We start from the raw sequence: 15869 nt of genomic DNA, 5'->3' as shown, positions 1-15869 counted from the left end.
TTTTGCCATTATCCCCACGCTTGGCAAGCGGGTTGGAGATCGCAGTTTAAAATATTGATGTTTCCTACTGAATAATAAATAATTTTATAAATTGTATTAATAACTACCTATATCAGGTGATTGTTGAAAGTACGAGTGTTTGTAGCGTCATTGCGGAACCGCTGTTATCAGTCATGTGTTATCAGTTGACTCAGGTCAAGGCATCGATAGCGATAGCAAATACTAGTTATCGGTGAACGTATCGAGTGACAGGTCACTTGATATTTTCGACACTTGAGTTTTTTGTGATCTTTTTTTAACAAGTGCATATTTACTGTCATTTCATGTCATTCTGTCTCGAAGCAATGGAAGGGCAAAAAAGAATGAGAAAGAGAATTTGACGACTTGTAGTAGGTAGGTACTAATTTATTTAAGTCTATAGTATACAAAATAAAGAAAATTTTGATTTTGATTTTCAGGCTTACTCACTGATAGACATCTCGTTGTTATTATTATTCGGCTTTGTTTATTAAAAAATCTATTTTTGTGTTCCTGCAGTTTGGAGGTAAGATAGCCAGTTCCTCTGTGGTTGAGGATTCCGGTTGAAGCTCGCTTCCACCTTCGACCTGATCATCACTTTCCATCTGGTGAGATGCAGGCCAAGAGATTCCTCGTGGGAAAAAAAACTTAACTGCCAGTTTTTATGGGCACGAGTTTGGAGGTAAGATAGCCAGTTCCTCTGTGGTTGAGGATTCCGGGTGAAGCTCGCATCCACCTTCGACCTGATCATCACTTTCCGTCTACTGACGGATGAGATGCAGACCAAGAGATTCCTCGTTGGGAAAAAAACTTAATTGCCAGTTTTTATGGGCACGATTTACTATAAGAAATGCAAACGGCTACATGCTGAATGAATAACAGACAGACACCTTAAATAATATCATCTTATACAGCTCCTGTATTCTTCTGATTAATTTCGTTGCGGTTCCAATGACTTAACTTCCCCCGGGACAAACTTGGCCTTCACTGATTGGCTTTTATTGGTCAAGCTGTAGGTCCTGGCTACACAGGAGTTGCAGCGGTGGGAACGACAGGTGGGAAACTCAGCGCACTCAGTTGGAAGAGCAGTCCTGTCGCCCGGCAAGCAGAAGGTCGTGGGTTCAATTCCCGCCTTAGGCAGTTCGACTTTTTCAAGTTATTTATAATTTTCAAATTAGCCGTACTCTTTTGTACAACCGTTTGTTGGTCTAAATATGAATGAGTATGATAATACTTGATTAATAACAATCGACGTTAATTACTGATACATAAATTAGAATTGCATGCGGAATGGCGATTAGTTCATATTTATTGGAGCAATGAAAGGTAAAATTCGAATAAATTTCAATTTAAAAGTTATCAACTTGATTAATAGGTTTTTAATTTAACCCTGTGTATGTTAAGAATTTTGGTAAAGATTTTTTTTGGTTTGTTTCACTCATAAATTATGTTGTCACCTAATGATTAAAAATATTAACTACCTAACAGGTAGGTATTTTATTAATATGTAATAGTTTATTGTTATTACAAAATTTTATAGGGAAATGCACTTATGACAATTTTAAGTCACAATTATTTTCTTAATTATTAAATGTAGTTAATCATTTATTTAAGTATTATTTATTAAAACAGAGAAGATAAAGAAGTTACCTACTTGATATATAAAAATGTAGTAATTTTGCAACTTTAGTCCTTGTAAACTTTGTTCACAGTAATGTTTTGTTCCAAAGTTCAGTTTAAGTTCACCAGTGATAGATAGTGGACATACCAAGTTAAACGACCATCATTTCTTAATTGAAATATAATTAACTTCATTCCTTTACTTTTATCTTCACACGAGGGTAGACAGAGAATGTTTTGTTTTGATAATGTGACATTCTCTCATAACTACGCTACAACAATAAAATTTTAATTTCTCACAGTTTTTTTTATTTATTTAGTTAATATTTTCATTATCATATTTCTATTATTGTAGACCACACAGAAGCAAACACATCTTAAATTTACGCTAAATATCTTGTTATAAATAATCGATATTATTATTATGTTATTACAAATGCGTAACTAATGATTTACAATAATTAGCAAAGTTCATTTATGTGTGGTTGACCGTAATTGCATTAATCATTACTTTATCGCAATTTGCGACTATTTATTATAATAATTTGATAAACGCGTTTCTAAAACTACGTGTTTAGGTCTTATCGCAAAACTTTAGGTAAGATTGTCATTAAAATTCTGGCCGCAAATAACTTAAAAAATAAAAAGAAATATTAGTGAAATTACTTTTTAAAACTCACCAAAAAGTTTGTTTTGAACTAGCCGGCTGTATTCAGCCGAAATAACAACACAGTTTCATTTTCCACTGGCCGAAAATATCGAACATTCTTTTATGCAAACAAAAAAAAAACACTGCACACACTGTCACGGTTCCAAAAACAAAAGATTATTTTCAAAATTAAAAAACAAAACTTTGAAGTTCGAACGTTCGATCGCGATGTCGGATACAAAAGTGGCGGGAACACACGTTCATCTACCGCTCACAGCGGGCGAGAACTGAGTTCACTGTGAACTCGGCTGGTCTGATGAAAAAATCGGAGGTACGTTTATTACACCCACAGCGGTTTGACGACGGATGTTGATGTTTATTTATGTTATACAATGGTAAAGAATTAAATCGCGACCCGTAGATAAGCAACATAGGAATGTATCAACATTGTAAAATACTTAGCCATAAAGTTACATACTTTTATTTATTAATCCAGAGAAATTTAACAAAATTAATAACTTAGATTTGTAACACTAAAACTGTATTATTTTGGGCAAAAAATAACGCCTGAAAAAGTAGCAAAACTATTTCAAACTTTTCTATTTTCGCCACTCCACAGCAGAGGGCGCTAAAAGCATGGTTCGTATTGAGACGAGTTACTCAAGCGCCACTCGCCACTAGATGGCGTTAATAGTAGTTAGATCTCTTTTTGTCTTCGTTAGAAACATAGATTTTACAAATTATTTTAAATTAGTGACTTCCTGGTATGTAAGGACTAAGGACTAAGCCTATATGGGTATTTGATAGCAATAACCAATAATTTTAGGGCTAGAAAGACTTATTGAACTTTCTAGCCCTAAAAAGCCGGAACGGTGAAGGTGTCGGACGGCGACTGGCCGTGATCCGAGGATCGCGGGTTCGATCCTCGCTGCCGCTCGACTAGTGTGGTGAACCAACTCGTACATACATAACACAAGCATAATAGGGTGGAATTTTGAAATGCCATCTGGAGGGAAAGTACTCTTAATATTGTAGATAGAAAATTTTACTGAACGAAAACATTCCTTTATTTTTGATTAGAAAGAGGCATTCAAAGATTTCCAAAAAAATTCTTGCTACACCCGGGAATTGAACCAACTAAAATCTGATAAAAATTACATCCTGGATTTAGCTTACCACTAGGGGTTACTTTTTTTTTAATTGAGTTCACCTTTGAAATTGTTAATAATATTGGCTAACCGACACATCATAAGTTATTAAAGATCAATTAATTCCACAAAGCATAATATTATTATTATTTACCTACCTCTACATACATACAGCAAATCCTACGTCATGTTTGTTCGAAAAACCAACCCGAAAAACGATTAGGTACATAGGTACTCGTTCCTTAATATAGGTACCTACCATTCAAACATTGATTGTGACATATTTTCAGTAAGTAGGTATTTACAAGCACAGTAGCCAGTGCACAGTGAGTAATGTACGAATGTCGCATATTTACGTAATAATATTTACTAATACCTACGGCTAGGTGGCGCCACGTGAGTCATGCATGGTTGAATCAGATGGCTACGAAGAAGAGCAATCTAAGATATTTTATTTTATTAAGGATAATGGAGAGATCTGACGATACACAGTCTAAAAAAAATACTAATTTGATACGTCTTTCAGTGCGTGTTTCAGTTTCAGGCTTTTAATAATTTCGAATTTGGGTGCCTGACAAATAGCTCCTTAAAATCAAGTGGCAGTGGGCACGCCAAGCAGAGCTGATGGCCGCTGGGGCACTTTTTGAAAAGACGTTTGCTGATCAGCTGTATAATAATTGTTACTTACTTATACTTAGGCTGGGTTGCACCATCATATTTTAACTTTAACAAACGTCAAAAATCTGCCAAACTCCATACAAAACGCACCGGTTATCGTCAAAGTTACGGTCAAAGTTAGGTGGTGCAACTCAGCCTTAGTAACTACTACTTACTTATTATCACACTTATTTTATTACATTAGATTTTTAACGTTACTTAACATAACCGAAATTATTTCAATAATATTTTAGTGCATAACCTATTATTCAGTAAAAATAAAGATACTTAACTGTAAAAGTTACTTCACTTATTTTAACTCTGAATTAAGTTACATAACGTACCTACTTGTGATTCAAGCTGAGATACAGGTTTAAAACTAGTTCATACAAATTTAGACATTTTCTTAATTATTGTAAGTATTAAGTATCCAAATTAACTTTTATCCACACTTATGCATTAAATGTATTATTTTTTAACTAACTAACATACCTACCAAAATGGATTACGTTATTTGTTATAATAGTTATAATAATTGGAGCGAGTTATAATAAAATTTATTGATTAAAATCTTATTTTAAACTTAACTTCAGTTGATTGTATTGACTGTTACATAATTGATTTATTCATTATTATTATCTGAATTTTGTTTATTCATTTAGTTAGTAGATTAACGGGACTATTCCTACATCTCGCTCCCACTGCTGCAACTCCTGTGTAGCCAGGATCTACAGCTTGACCGCCAATAATTAAACCCAACCAGTGAAGTGCATTAGTGGTAAGATGTATGTCCACCTACCTGGATACGCAACTGTTACGCAAGACTATTAGACCACAGGAGAGCTTATCTTTACAAAGAAATTACTTTAAGCTTTCAGTCGATCATCATCATGATCAGAAGAATGTAAATTTTAGGATTTATTTAACTATGTCAACTTTTTTACTATTCTATAATACTAGTTTTCATTTGAATACTTACTAAAAATAATCTGAATTCTTGTATCGTGTGAGACAGGCCTTAAGTTGACTCAGTTGCCGGACTTGTATTTATATTTTTGACATGCAGTAGCAATAGTTCTGCGGTTAACTGCGGTTATATTTAGCAAATGCGATTTGACATGCCTTTGGATTACTCAATGACTGTAGAATTGACCACTGTAGAGACCATCTAAATATATATAACTCAAAGGAGACTGACTGACATAGTGATCTATCAACGCACAGCCCAAATCAGTGGACAGTAGATCGGGCTGAAATTTGGCATGCAGGTAGATGTTATGACGTAGGCATCCGCTAAGAAAGGATTTTACAAAACTCCGCCCCTAAGGGGGTAAAACGGGATCCACGCATACGAAGTCGCGGGCGGCCGCTAGTTTACTAATAAGATTACAAACATAAAATGCGAAGAGAGAGTAGGTAAGCTTGCGTGTGTGACATGCATGTGCGATGTGAGTCAGTGATCAACTCTTCAATCTTTACACCATTAAGATAGGATGTAGTTTAAAGACATTAAGAATTAAATTAGAACAATGGAAAAGTTTTGAACATTGCATTGTAAACCGTATCTTTTCGTCTATAAAATAATAACGCTTGATGTGGTAGTCCAGTTTGTAGAGATTTCACATAAGTACCTATTTAAACCTCTTTAAGTAATTTAGTTTAATCTTAAGCCTTAGAACGTTGTACTTACGCTTAAATAATCACGTTTAATGAGAAAAAACGTCACTATGTACTTACGTAGGTGCGCATATTGTTTACGTAATTCGGTTTAAAGAATCTTTATTCTTAATTTAGCTTCGTAATACTACCACAGAATAATAATAAGTACTACGTACAGAAGTTTTACTTCGCGAAGGTATTTAAAAAAATGTATGCTCAATGTCATTAACAATATGGTGTAATTTAGCTTGTCTCAAAAGTCAAGCAAGTTTGTCAGAAGTTTTGTTGACAAACGTCAGTGATCGGTACTGCGCCGAAGCTATAGGGCTGACTTCGGTAAAATGATGTGACGTGAGGTGCCAATCTGCAGAAAATGGCGGAGGAAATACATGATTTAGCATGAATTATCATGAATAATATTAACTACTTATTTACCTCTCAGTGTCTTGAGGCAACTTAAAAAAGTACATTCTGTGTTTTTATTATTATTTAGGCAGTTAAATACTGCACAGTATTTAGTACACCATTTTCTTTATTTTTTTCCATCATACACAAGAATACGCGTGCGTGAGTCAATGTTCGCTCGTATGTGAGGCTTTGTCGAATAGTACTCTTGTAGGGGGCAATCGTGCGTGTTTTGTTTTCGATGTAAACTCGCGGAGATGAACAGGCCTGATACTACTTAGAAGTCTTTGCAAATTGGTGAAGAAATGGCAAGCTAAACCCACGTGAACAAACTACATTTTATAATAATTATGATAAAGAAAACAATAAATTAGTTCCAACCAACTGAAGAAATCTGAACTGATGAAGAAGATACTTACTTAAAAACATATGACAACACCTATAACAACTAAACAGTATAAGTAGTTGTTGTATTCATGTTCGTAAATAAAAATGATTTGATTTAATTTTTTTTTTTTTTTTTTTATAATAAAAAACATCTTAGTTTTTTCGCTGCTTAAATAAATAAATAAATATCTTTGGACAATCTCACACAGCGCCATCTAGCCCCAAAGTAAGCAATTAATATGCTTGTGTTATGGGTGCTAGCTTAACGGATATACTACTTATACATATACTTTTTTTTTTTTTTTAAATACATACATATTATACATAGTAACACCCAGACCCGTCACAGAAATTAAAATTCATCATTTCAATTTCTGCCCGGCCGGGAATCGAACCCGGGACCTCTCGGCATAGTAGTCCGTTCTGAACCACTACACCAAACGGCCGACAAAATTGATATCTTATTTACATCATTTTTTTACTCCGATCCTACATAGTACCTATAACTGAAACATACCTAAAAATGAACACTAATTTCTAAAGTCAAAGTCAAAATTTCTTTATTTGTTTAGACTAATAAATAGTACTTACAAATCGTCAAATATTTTTCTCTTAAGGAGCCTCTACATGTCTCATAATCTTTTTACTCTACCAGCGCTTCGAAACCAACATTTAGCAAGTGCTGAGAAGAAGCGCCGCAACAAACTCAGTCACCACTGTCTGCCGGTTAATATAAATAAATAGAAATAGCAGTAGTAGGTACATTATTGATTCAGGAGTAGTTCACTGAATTTACCACGCATTCTTGTATGGCCTCTATCAAAGCTCTGCCGCCATCAAAAGCTACAAGCTTTTATGCTTACTTACCTCCATTTTGCTAAAACTAACCATTATCCAATCTAGATTCTAGGCATTTCATGTAATACCTGACATTTACCTTCTGACTACATGGAGCATCGAAATGGTGAGCAATTCTAAGCCTTACCACCATAGCATAAGAACGAAATTGTGACTAACATCTGATGCTGTACCTACCAAGGTATAATGTAAACTTTTTTGATCCTTACTAAGACATAGTTCATAGAACTTGTCCGATCATGGCCGTCTGGTACCAATGAGCATCTGTACGTGACATTTATTCGTAAAGTGTTAAGGTTTAAAATGAAGCAGTTATACGAGGGTGTCCTAGATATAAATATTGATGGAAACTGGTATGTGAGATGTTATTACAATAAAGATGGAAGGAGTAGGTCCACTTACGTATGCACTACAATTTAGGTGTAGAGAGCTTCAGCTTATTCGAATAAAAACCCAATCAGTGATGGCTAAGAAGGAAGTTCCAAGATAGTTTGGTATATTTAATTTTATACTGTCACTGGATTGTTCGTAATGCGAGTAGTTTAGGTCTTTCGGTAGCTATCATTGTAACTCGGTGATGCTGAAACCTAGAGCTTGATTGCCAATTAATTTAATAAGCTCTTAATGGCGATAAAAAATATGAAGGCGATAAGGAAACATTAGAATGGTCATGCCAAGGTGTCTTCATTGCTCCACCCGTTGCTGTTAGGGTATAATAGCGTAAATTGAGAAACGTAGTTAGGGCCTATCCGTAACCTAGTTAGGGCCTAACTAGTGACCATATGAGCTGTCAGTCAGTCTCCAAGTATGCTAAAATCTGTTCTGACTAGTTCGATCGCTTAAGTATACATATCACATCACCGCAAAAACCATCAGCGAGTTCCTTCTCTGTGGAAAGACTGAGGATTGCTTTTTGCATGCTCTCGCTTGCTCTACTATCACTAAGAACTGATCCTGCTCCCTCTACTTCTATTACCGATGTTATTCGTAATTATGATCGACTTGTTCACTTTTTCTCTACACGTATACTGTAGCTATATACCTGGAGGCAATTTTAAACTGCTTACAGAGAACTAATAATATGGTTAACTCTTGTGCGCTTCCATTAAAGCTTAAGTTGGTGTAAGTATACACTAAGCTTTGGCTATTAAAAGTGCATTTCTGTGGGATTACATAGGTACATCGGCTGAATAGCTTACGCCTGTATACACAAACATTACTATGAGGTCTCATAGTGCGCGTGGACGCACAGGGTGACACGCGAACCAATAATAGAGCTCTTTTCAACGCTGTGCCTTCGGTTTGCTGCTTCACAAGCAAGCATCGTTTGTGAATACGGGTGATCGGATTATAGCATCATGCGGTAACGAGTTCTAATACCGCTAGGAGCAAAAAATTAAATGTTAATGACAAGCACAATTATTATTTTTAAACATAATAGTCTGGCTTATACGTATACGAGTATATCGTATTACTTGTAGATTTAATTTTATCTGTTATCTAGGTAATCTAGTCACTCTGGTAAATAAGGAATGGTTTAAAAAGTAATAAAATTATACGCTCTTTAAAATACTTTGTTCGAATTGAGGAATGCTGTATTTAATTCCCGGTCTATTAATTTAGAAAAACATTATTTTTATAAATGCAATTCTAAATGCAATTCTAGTTATACAGCAACTAGATTATATTTGCATGATATAACAAAACGACTGATATTTATATTAATTTATATCAAAACGAGCATTATTTTTGTAAGTAGGTTAAATTTCTTTAAAAAAGCAATAATAACTCACTTACGTAGCTACATATTTTATAATGACAGCATCCATTTAATTAGAAGTAATCGCTTCCAGTGCTTGAAGTTTCTTAAGAGAAAACTATTTTCACATACTATTTCATTTTTAAGTTAAAGAAAAGTGGGTGAGCTGTTAATCATAATTACTTCAGAGTAATAATTGATGTCAATTATAGTGACATTAAGATACGAGTATGTTATATTCGAGAGAACATACACTGTTGGACAATTAAATAGGATAACTCACGCATGAAAAACAATATTTTCGATAAGTAATTCTTTAAAACTTCATCACATCGTGTTTTTCAATATTGATTATGAAACTACTACAATATAGAGCTAGATACTCATAGTGTCGTGGTCCTGATTTCACTGCCCATTGTTCGCGTCATGCAATTGTGTGATATAAAAACGTGTAGAACTATAATTATTTACAATGCAATGGGGTTATGTTGGCTACATTACTAAGCTTGACTCATCCGCGGATAAGTCTTGATTTTTCTTAATGAAATATGAATCATTTTGGTCCATTAAATTGCTTGTATCCTCTTTGTATTATAGATGCACGTTCTAGGATTCGTCTCAAATGTATTATTTATAAAAACTAGTCTTTAATAATGAGTTTTTTGCGGTGTTACTTCTCAAGACTTGCTAAATGTTTGTCTCGAAGCGTTGGTAGAGCTGCATAAGGCAAAAAGATTATTTAAGACACGTGAAGGCTCCATGACTATTAACGATAAACAGGGGAGACTGAGGAGAGTTGTGACTTGTGACAGCTAGGTGAGTTGTTACAAAGACCATTTCCCTGAACCTAGCAATATCACGAATTTGTTGCCACTTCGACACCACAGTTTGCGTAAAATTGTCATTTGTCAGCTCACTATCTGTCATAGGTGCAGAGAAATCAATTTTATTACAACTCACCTTTGTTACTACTCACCTCGGCCTCCCTTATTTATAGTCTAAACAGTAAAGACATTTCTAGCTTTGATATTACAGTTTGATATCTTTTTTAACAACTCGGTCTTTCCAATGTTAATCCACCCAATTAATTAGCACAATAAAAATCACCTAAAACTGCAGTACGCATATTCCTGCCCTTCCATCACGGTTGGGTGCCAAAGGTCGCTGCTGAATGGCAGGAAACGTTTCCACTGCTTTTGTTGTGCTTATCCGCAATGAATGGTATTTTTATTTGTCAACAGCCTATGTTTACATTTAACCGAATTTTTTAACTGCCATGATGTTCAAATTTAGGCAATCTGTATGCAAACTGAACAGATAAAAGAAGGGATCAGATAGTCAATCGCTGTTTGAATTGATTTTCTTAAAGATATTGATTTTCTTGAAAATATTGTTTTTCTTAATAATATTTTACGGCCGACGGCACATTGGAAAAATGCCAGAGTCTGTACACAGGTACGGACTGTGGACAGTGCATGTGTGTTTTTTTAAAGATGGACAGATTGATAAAAAATAATTGTAACAAAACGTTTTAAAACGTGATCTTGTTTGTTCCCTATCTAAGAAGATCTGTTATTATTACTGAAGATCGATTAGTTGATATTAATAACAGCACTCTTTCACTGTCTGTCTCTTTCAAACCAACAAACTGTGAAAACACCAATAATTACTGCAATTTTAAACTGAATAAATCTCGGTTTCTTTGAACTTAACGTTACAACTGCTCTAATTATTTATTGTCTTGTTTTTGTTGTAAGTTGTCCAAATAATTATATAAATAAACTGCGAAAGTAATTTATATGACACATCATACAGTAACATCAAGAGTCTGAAACATTTCTAGATTTATTTTAGTGTCTGAATGTCTAGAAAATGTTTCAAACCGGTCGACTTTGTCTTTTAAAATAAGCAGTTATTTCTTCAACAGTTACTGTTATAAGTTTTGTAAGTAACTAAATTAATGAAGCCAATAATCTAGCAAATTCAAATTCAAATAGGTAGTTTATTCAGTACATAGGCCCTTACTAGGGCAATTATACACGTCCCAAATATAGCTTGCCCTACCACCACTTCGGGACAACATATGGGCTGGTGCTGAGAAGAAACTACTTTAATAGGTAAGTGTATCCTCGACATCCTATTTGTAAAACCTTATAAAAATCGTTTCATGTTTAGTAATACGTTACGGTACAACCAATTTATATACAAGTTTGAACCCAGAAATCATGAATCGAGGAGTGTAATACTCAATCCACTGTTCCATCGAGACGTTAAATGAATATTTTAATCTTATTTTAATCTCATTTAAAATGTTTTCTCAACGTTATCGACATACCACAAAACTCTATCTAAAATTCCTCCCAAGCTGTTTAATGAAACATCTCTGAAACAAAACACTTCAAAACATTTAAATTACCAAATCAAATCGCAATTTCGCTCCGCGAATACTCGAGAAGATTTAAATAACTTAACAAAAACCACAGCATTCCTACCACAACTTGAGTACTAAGTTGGAATTCTTGTATGAAACAACCGCTCAGGAATTTACAGCCCAGTCATTTGATGTATTTCCTTCGAAGCCTTCCTTGATGAATAACGCAAACGAAATCGCACTTTGTATACTACGACTTTAAAGTTCAATTTAAACTGTACGATTATCACAAAGGTATAAGGGTAATACTGCACATTTTAAGATCAGTCTACTTCGCAGGTAAAGAACGATCTTACGGACCTTTTTTATCAATGATACTTGGATATTCTCACGGTACGTTTTTACCACAATAGAATGGGATTTTTTCTACGGCTCTTCTTTGACTGGTTTCCAGATATAACAATACGTTTGGTGTTAAAGTGTTCAACTGCCAATATGTATTGTTTTATCATTAAGTAGGGTGCTACGGTTGTTTCTTGTGTAAAACAAGAGGTATATTTCGGTCTATAATTGAATTGAATCTTTACTTTATCAAGCGTAACAAAAACTCTACTTTTCATCATTTCAATTTCATTCTTAGATACATGATAATTGGGTAGTCATACTTATGGGTATTTTACTTAGTTCCTTGAAAGTAAAATACATTGTAAATTCATCAAATTATGATATGACTTAGTTAATTTACAATCTAACTTAACCTAACCCACTTTTAGTTTAGAATACAATCTCACGCGTTATATTATGAACTGACGGAGTTCACAAACAAATTACCTACCTATTAGTAGGTAACTTAGCAGACTAATTTGCACCAGACTGCATTTTAACATGATCTAATTTGTATAGTTGTCAGCAAATCACCTGCCTCGAACTAACACATATTTTCTCATTTGGGTTTTCATACTTTATCTTCAAAACATAAAGCTGAAATTCCAATGAACCTACCTGACACATTTTATGAACGATTGTGTCTTGTAAGAATCAATTATTTATATTACTATATGTTTTACATATCGACGACAAATATTGTTTAAGGCACGTAAAGGTACGTACGAGTATTTATTGCGTTTAAAAGTGACGTAACAACTTGCATTCTAATAACTTATTGTAGTCCTGTTTTGCACCACTTGCACCCTACAGGTAACAAACGTCAAAATCTGTCAAACTTATAAATAGTTACGGTTAAAGCTTTGGTTTTCAGAACTCAGCCTTAGTTGCTTTTCCAAAATTTTTAGTTCTTTACTAATAAATCATTACTACATTTTAGTTTACTGCTACTCCGGATTGAATTTTCTGATTCGCATCGAATGCATTTTAATTGCAAGTTTACGCCTATTATGGCGCGAAATCTTCCCGATTAAATATGCAAAGCAGCAGATTGTACTGAAGATTAAATATACCAATTAGACGAATACTAAGAAGCATAAAAAAAATCTTTAACGGCTAAGAGGCAAGGTCGACCACTTAATTGATATTTATAGATTCTGAAGCGAACATGAATATTTATGAGGTTTTTATTTTTACCAAGAATTTGGATCATAGTTTTTAAGCAGAAGATCTTATTCTTTCTTGATAAAAAATATAAGGTAAGACCAATGTAAATGAAAATGTTGAAAGAAGCAGTGATTCAATCGAAATATTATACTGACACGTATAAAAGCCTTGTATAAAATCCAATTTTATTATAGCAAAGTTATTAACTGTAACTTTTATGAGAATGTTTTATTGAAATGATCTTTTGGAGGTCCTGCTACCATCAAATTATTAATAAGTATTTCGTTCGTTCGTTCGTTTCAGCCGACAGACGTCCACTGCTGGACAAAGGCCTTCCCCAAGGATTTCTATAAACACCGGTCCTGCGCCGCTCGCATCCAGGCACCTCCCGCGACCTTCACCAGATCGTCGGTCCACCTCCTAGTGGGAAGCCTGCCCACGCCACGTCTTTTAATTAATAAGTATTTAAATATTGTAAAATATACGGCATCTGTTACAGTACAGTTAGGTACTTCATAAATAATTATTTTTAAGATAGTCAAGATATTCTGACGCATTTTATAATGTCCGCGTGTAAATGACTCAAGTTTATATCATCAGTAAAGTCCTTTTATCAGTGGTTCGTGACAAGTTAATTTGTTATGCAATTATCTAACACCAGTCAAATCGCAGTTAGTACTTCCCCAAATCACGCTGTGGTTAACCAGCATACAGGGTGGAAACGGCAGTCTACATTAATATTATAAAGAGGAAACATTTGTTTGCTTGTTTGAAGGAAAAAAACTCCGAAACTACTGGACCGATTTGAAAATTTTTTTCACCATTGGAATCCTAAATGTTTTTTAATGAATATCGTACAAAGTTCGTCAGATCAGCTAGTTTAAAATAAACCGCCTCTGTGGTCTAGTGGTTAGACCACCTGCTTCAGACGCAAAGGTCCCGGGTTCGATTCCCAGTGGGGGCAGAATTCTGTTTCTGTTCTGTTCGGTTTGGTTGTTGGTAGGGCTTGTTCCAAGTCCGCCTGGCTAGCTACCAACATCTTATCTAAGTCTGTCGCCATAACAACGATGTTAACAGCATTGTTGTTTTCCGGAAGTTAGAGGTAAGATAGCCAGTTCCTCTGTGGTTGAGGATTCCGGGTGAATCTCGCTTCCACCTTCGGCCTGATCATCACTTACCATCAGGTGAGATACAGGCCAAGAGCTTCCTCGTTGTGGATAAAAAAAACTTTTGCGTGATATATGCTCTCCGACTCCATAATCATCATTAGGTCATTCAGTCTCTACAAGATCACGATTATCTGGGGGCACGGCAGTGCCCCCACCAAGTCGAGCAAAAAAGCGGCACGGCCGTACCATCCTTTTCTCGAAGCAATTCAGGCTATTTTCGACCCCCTGTAACTTCGTTGTGGATAAAACTAGAAGACTGAATTTTCAGTAACCATGTAGGCATTGTAAAGACACGGTATATTTCAAATTTCATTCAATTTGAACCAGTAGTTTAAGAATTATAACGGGTCAAAGTTTCTTAATTTTGTCACTCACTGACTCACCGATCATCAAAACTCTAAGGCACTTCTAGCAAACCTAGAAGCTTCAAATTTGGAATATAAGTAGTGTTTGGTGTATGAATCAAGGAAAAACTAAAATATTTGGGGGCACGGTAGTGCAACCGCCAAGTCGAGTAAAATTTTTCATTTTCGGTCCAGTTTTCTAAATACATAACTGCTGTCTACAAAATACAAAAAGAAATGAGATCCCATCAAAAACAATACTTGTCAAAAAAACCAAGTCTCGCAACTCAGTTGTTCTACGGTAAAAAGTTGTGAGATCCATGTAATACCAAGTCCAGGCCAGGAAATCTTTAACGTTTTACATAAATATATTGACTTGGCCATCGCATGAAAACACGTGTAAATTAAATTATTTAGTGATTCTAAACTTCACTCACTTCTAAATATATTTCTCCATCAAATGCTTTACGATTTCTTTGCCCTGCAAAATGTGGTAGAGTCGAGTTGTAAATAACGTCAGAATTAGCATTAGGCTGAGTTGCACCACCTAACTTTGACCGTAACTTTAACAATAACCGGTGTTTTTGTATGAATTTTGACAGATTTTTGACGTTTGTCAAAGTTATAGTATGATGGTGCAACCCAGCCTTAATGGTGTTAACGGTACAATCTTAGTCCAACCTTATCTGTTTACTCAGCTAACAATTAGCAAGGACGAATGGCTAACGGTTCTTTGGTCTATTTGTCTGGAGTTTAAATTGCACGAGTCAGAAGTAAAAAGAAAGTGACCTTTTAGAGCAAGTGACCCCGTTATTCAAAGAAACTAAAGCTTTCTGTTTTCGTTTTGATTTAACACTATTTGTCTATTTTCTTCACTTTGAAATTAACATTTGACAAATTGAAAGAATTTCTTATTCCTATCCCTACTAGTAATTTATTATAATTCAAAATCTTTCACGCCTACACCACTGAATTGATTTTGATGAAATTTGGCAGGTACGGGTATGTCCCAGGAAAGGACATAGGATAGTTTTTATATCTCAATTTTTGAAACAGAGACGCGCGCGATAAAGTTTTTCTGTGACAGACAAAATTTCACGAGAGCGAAGCTGCGGGCAATAGCTAGTTCATAATAAATTGGTACAAGAGCTTTTATCTTATTACGATCATATGAATTTAGGAGTAAATAATCAGTAACCATCGTTTTTTTTAATATTTAACAAACCTTGAGATAAATCGACACGGCAATGTGAGATTTTTTATTTTATTTTAAT

The 15869-nt window shown here is 34.7% G+C and overlaps 2 protein-coding genes across 3 annotated transcripts in view; one reads left to right on the top strand and one right to left on the bottom strand.

The window, feature by feature from the left end:
• The window catches only part of LOC135079823 (phospholipid phosphatase 2-like), a 139858-nt gene that overhangs the window by 77321 nt on the left and 46668 nt on the right, over nt 1–15869 (top strand). The gene's annotated exons all lie outside the window — the stretch shown is intronic.
• Nucleotides 1–15869, bottom strand: part of LOC135079822 (phospholipid phosphatase 2-like) — a 130921-nt gene that overhangs the window by 112415 nt on the left and 2637 nt on the right. The window contains exon 1 of one of the 2 annotated variants that reach the window (XM_063974437.1): nt 2319–2584. The exons of the other annotated variant lie outside the window; for it this stretch is intronic. The gene's annotated coding sequence lies outside the window, so the exon portion shown is untranslated. Of the gene's footprint in view, nt 1–2318; nt 2585–15869 lie in introns of those variants that run through there. 2 annotated transcript variants of the gene reach the window in all.

This window comes from Ostrinia nubilalis, chromosome 17, assembly GCF_963855985.1.
Source record: "Ostrinia nubilalis chromosome 17, ilOstNubi1.1, whole genome shotgun sequence".
Taxonomy (NCBI): Eukaryota; Metazoa; Arthropoda; class Insecta; order Lepidoptera; family Crambidae; genus Ostrinia; species Ostrinia nubilalis.
The sequence above is the reverse complement of the archived record's forward strand: the minus strand, read 5'-3'. Positions and strand labels throughout refer to the sequence as shown.